The sequence below is a fragment of the Alligator sinensis genome, unplaced genomic scaffold (genome assembly GCF_000455745.1).
Source record: "Alligator sinensis unplaced genomic scaffold, ASM45574v1 scaffold789_1, whole genome shotgun sequence".
Taxonomy (NCBI): domain Eukaryota; kingdom Metazoa; phylum Chordata; order Crocodylia; family Alligatoridae; genus Alligator; species Alligator sinensis.
The window spans coordinates 1,277,485-1,283,015 of NW_005842397.1; positions in this window are offsets into that span (position 1 = coordinate 1,277,485).

Genomic DNA, 5,531 nt, shown 5'->3' on the forward strand with positions numbered 1-5,531 from the left:
CACCAGGTCTCTGTTATCCCTATGACATCGTAATTGTTTGCACTGAGCATGAGGATGAGCTCCTCCTGCTTATTCCCCAAGCTCCTGGCATTAGTGTACAGGCAGGCAAGTGACCCCTGGAGGGCTCCTTCCTTGCACACAGATTTTACCAGGGCTGGGGCAGGGGTGGGCTCCCTGAAGCGCCGTGATCTGCTGGCTTTGCAAGGATTGCTCAGCGGGCCAGCAGTGGTGGTAGTCCCCCCGTCCCCCAACGGGCTTAGTTTAAAGCCCGGTGGAGCAGGTCAGCCAGTCTGGCTGAGAAGAGCCTCCTCCCTAGGGGAGAGAGGTGGAGAACATCTCTTCCCAGCAGCTCGCTGCCTCTCTCGCCAAAGAGCGGGCTGTGGTCATGAAAGCCAAAGCCTTCCTGACGACACCAGCGCTGCAGTCTTTGGTTGACCACATAGATCCTCCTGTCCCTTCTCAGCCCATAGCCTGAGACTGGGAGGATCGACGAGAACACTACCTGTGCCCCCAGACCCTTAAGCCCCGCTCCCAAATCCCTGTAGCGCCTCATGACCTGGCTGGGAGTGCTCCGAGCAGTGTCATTGGTGCCCACATGAATAAGGAGCATGGGATAGTGGTCTGTGGGTTTAAAGAGCTTTGGGATCCTCTCCGTAATTAGATGTTAACTAAAAAGAAGGTTCCAAATTTTGGAGTGGGCAACATTGCACAGTTTTCCGTTAATAAACACTAACAGTTTGGCAGCTTCAACATTTGATTAAAATAAGTCAAATCTCTTCCTCACATGGCATTCCCCTGCACTCCAGTGTGTGTCTCTGATGGGAGTTGGAGAGGGAGAGGGGAAGGGGGATGATGCCCAGGCTGCCTGGGTTATGGGCAGCACTTCCTGTGAGGCAGGGCCAGAGGAGCCCATGTCAGGAGACCTGTAGCCTTCTGCCAAGGAATGGACACTCAAAGCCTTCTGACCCTACTCATCCAGGGAGGGCTCCCAGTCCATGTGGGTGAGGAGGCAGTTTGCTAGGGCTTCACAGATCTGGACACCCTGCCACAGTGTGGGGCCAGGACCATGCACATCAACAGGTGATTTGCCTTCTACCTCATGCCTGAGATGTGCTCACAGTGCCAAGCCTAGTCCATAGCTGAAGTGGTCCTTTTGGTGGTCCAACTGTCCCTCATACAGCCTCAAGAGGGGGTAGGCAGGGCCCTTGATGAGGATTATAGGGACAATGATGTCACCAGTGATGAAATTGACTCGGGACCCCGGGAGCATAGCACCTGCTCTCCAACACCCTGGGGGACAGGGAGTGGCTCAAGTGGCAGGTACTGTCCTCATCAGCCGTGTGAAAGTCCTGGCCCAGTCATGCTGCAGACACCTGGGTTCTCTGTGTGTGTCAGCATGTGTGTGTGTGTCCAGGATGTCTAGATTCAGGGGTGGGGGGCATCCAGGTGAGTGGCCGTGATGTCCTCACCAGTCAATTGGGGACAGCTTGACTGTTTGGCTCTGCTCAGAAGTCTCCAACAGCCCAGGACACTTGGAGGCATGTGAAAGCCTCCTTCCCCCTTGTCTCCCCGCCCCTCCTGCTGCACTTGGGTCATGCAGGCAGACTTCAAGCCTCACACAAGGGATAACATTTGTTCTGCTTCCTCCTGACCCAAAGCGGAGAACTTAATAGAGCAAAGCTCAAAAGTTAAAGTGCTTTTGCTGTGGGCTTCTTGAACACCTGTATTTAGCCTCTATTTACAGAGCCCAACAATAGCAACTAGAGTTGCTTAATTACTTCTCCTTAACAAAAAGCCAAGACTATTCATTTCCATTTGACTGGTATGTCTTTTGCAACAGGGGATTAATGAATAACAAATTTCTTCAAGGTCAGATTGGGAAATCAGACTCGCTAAGGGGACCTCATGCCTGAGCAATAACAAAGTAAACATTACAGCCCAGGGTTTGCACTTATTTTTCTTCAAACTACCTGATTAATAATAATAATAATGATAATAATGGGAGAAATCACTGTGACACACAATGGATTAGAAAACTAACATCTGGTCTTCTGCATTAGTGACTAACTTATCCATCCTCTAAATACTTTAAAGATACAAAAATCACTGCAAGAATGATAAACTATTCAACATCAAGATCAATCTTGGGCATTCTAACAAAAGCCTGTTGTAATAGTAAAAGATGTTATCACAATATATTATTTACTTTCTATTTTTCTGGTGTTCAGTCTCAGGAATTGGAATTATTCTATCCTTTGAACTGCTCATTGTAATTCCCACTGGCTTCAGGGATGGTTCTTGGTTAAAAATAAACCAAAACTGGCCAGTTGGACAATAAATGGTAACAGGTTAGGTACCAGCGGCTTCTGCTGTTACATTTGCTCTTCAGCCCATGAAAACATTGCAATGTTACAAGGATCAAATTGCAGGACTGTGAAGATCTGCAAATTTTTCACTCCAGAAATAGTATATATGTGATTAGAGCATAATGTGTTTTTAACAATACATTTAGGGTTCTCGTTAAATTTCTTAGTGCAGTGAAGGATAATACTTTTGCACAGCTGTCATCTGTATTGAGAATTACTGAACGTTGCTTTGTTTCATACTGCCTCAGTAAAAACATATAGAGGCTTAGTATTATATGGGACAGTTATTCCGAATCTGAGATCAATGGAAGAACCTAACCATAGCTTAGCTGTGGTTTTAAGGACTAATTTCTCCCCTACCCTTGTTGCAGAGCCACAGCACTTCCTTGATCTCTGTTGTCTGTGAATGAAAACAAGGTATTTTTTCCTTACTGAAGGAATATCTGTTTTTATTTTTTTGTTTTTCTTTTAGCTTCTTCTGTGTGCTCTTGGGATTCCAGTTACCTGCACATGAAGTCTTTGAGATAGGAATGTCTGAAGAAGGAAATTTTCATCTTGACCATTATGCATGATAATAAAAAGCGCCTTTTTTACAGCTGTGCTTGGAGTCTATTTGTTTTCATTTACTATCAAGATTTTTTTTTTCAAAACCAACTCCATTATATTGTCCATATTTGTGTGAATCTATACGAATAACAATACAAAACAAATGATGTCATATTAAATCTAAACAGAGCCTGCCCTATACGTTAATGAAAATAAGAGACAGGAACCCAAGGGCCCGCTCCAAAACCTACTGAACTGAAGGATAGACAAAGCCCATTGGTTTAATGCGTTTAGATCAGACCACAAAAATAGTGGGACCAAGTTCATTCCTACTAGAGGTGGACTGAGGTCAGCAGTGTTACAGCAAACAGAAGGTTGGGCAGGGTGGCACCTTAGAGACTAATTTCTTTAAAAAGACATAAACTTCCATAGGCAACATCCTACTTTGTCAGCTACTTAGCTGCTGCCTATGAAAGCTTAGCCTCCTTGAGTTAATCTCAAAGGTGCCACCCTGCCCTACCCTTGCCTGATTTTAGCTTTACACTGCTAACTACCTCTCTCTACTCTGTGTTTCACCAAAAATGTTTGGGGACTTTACTGGGCATTCTGAGAATCATGCAGGAAATGTATTCTTAGTAAAGACGACGTCCTGCATGAAAAAGGTTCTGACCCCAACCCAGAGCATTCAAACTTAAGTACATCTAGACCGCATCTACACGAGAGGCTGACTGTGCAGTTGTTACTGCGCAGTCATTTAGTACTTGTGTATGCAAGTACTAAATGACAGCTCAGTAACCAGCATAACCGTGCAGTAGCATCCCTGAATGGCTTTTTGATGACACTGACTGCACATTAGCTTGTTACTACTGGACAGTAGCATTGTCATGCTTCATGTCATGCAATGGTACTGTGCAGTAGTAACAAGCTACTGCGCAGTCAACATCTAGTGTAGACGCAGCTTTACTGTTCTTACTTGTTATAATGCAGCCAGAAGAAAGAAGATTTCTTTTCTTAGAAGGCTAGAATCCAAAGCATATAGGACTTTAAAAAAAATTCTCAACACCATGATTTAAAGAGAGGCCTTTAATATTAGGGTGCATTTGAAAAACATAGCATGTTGTTCAGTTGGGTTTTTATTTTTCAGCAAAACTGGTCACCTGCCATGTGTTACCCAAACTGAGATTGCACTCTAGATATGGAAGTACAAGATTCTATTTATAAAAATGCATAAGTGCCAGAGAATGGAAACTAAATCCTGCATTTCAGAATTATCACTGTGACCAACTGCCCATGAAATGCTTTTCATGTTAATGTATAGTATGTCTGTATATAATTTCTAGATTCATATTTATATCTACAGCCATATGCTGCTAGATTTCCATCTTCTGTTCAGACAAATTGCTCGAGCTGCAGTTGCCAAAGCAAACAGTTTTTTTTTTTCTTGAAAGCACCAAACATATAACACATGACACACTTTATTCTTTCACACTTGATGACTTTTAAAATAACAACATATGCATGTACATGAGCCAAAGTGAAGAAAAATCAACAATAAGAAGAAAGGTAGGAAAGTGAGGTATTTATTACATGCTTTTAATTAAAACAGCTGTTCTATGGACCTCTTCTTAAAGGAGAAATTCTGTAACTTCTCTTAAGGTCACCACTTTTTTTTTTTGCATTGAAAACTCCCTCTATTGCTTCCTTCCCCAATGTTCCACTATTTATGCTTCTAGAAAGGGTTATGCGAGTCATTGGAGGTCTACAGCCACAGTTTGAGAATAACAAAGGGTGGTAGTGTGAGGCTTTACTCCTCTTGGTGAGGCCAAATCATCTAAATGGAAGTACCTTTATGAATAGGATGTCCACAGTCAAGTTATAAGTTAGAAGATAGATCTTTATAGTAGCCTTTTGAGAGGTAACTATATTCTAAGAATACAGGTGTAGTCAAACAAACATCTAGCATGTATAAACATTAGTTAAAAGAGAGAAATACAAGAGAGTTCATTGATGAGCTCTTCATTTGATCACTTCTGAGGTCTAGAAAGGTGTGCCATTTCTTGCCAAACTCTTGTGCTCATCTGCTGATTTGACAGCATTTATTTTTCAGTGGAACAAATCTATACATATCTGTCAGCCAAGTCTTATGCGTGGGAGTTTTGCCTGATTTTCAGAATGTAGTAATATCTCTTTTGGCTGACAATAAAGCTATGTGAATTTTTTTTTTTTTTTGCAAATATTTGTCTGGCAGAGGTTCATTTATATTCCGTTGTACAAAAATATTTGAGGGTAAATTAACTGCATTGTCAATAATACTATATTCAGGGTGTTTCTTACAGACCATAAAAGTTTCCATGAAAAGGCACAACCACATCCTATTTATCAGTGTGCCATCTGCATATGACAGCTAGTTCACACTATCATGCTCAATGTTTGTTACAATGTAGCTCACGCGTACGCTGTAACAAAATTTGTCATTCATTGTCCTTGTAGTTAGTCAAATTCATTCCCACCTGCCTCATCTATTCTTTTAGTGAGGGAATCTATTATTAATTTTTGAACAGACCTCAAGGAATATGCTACTCAGTCTTAGCTAAGGATTGTCAAAAGAAATTGGCTAAA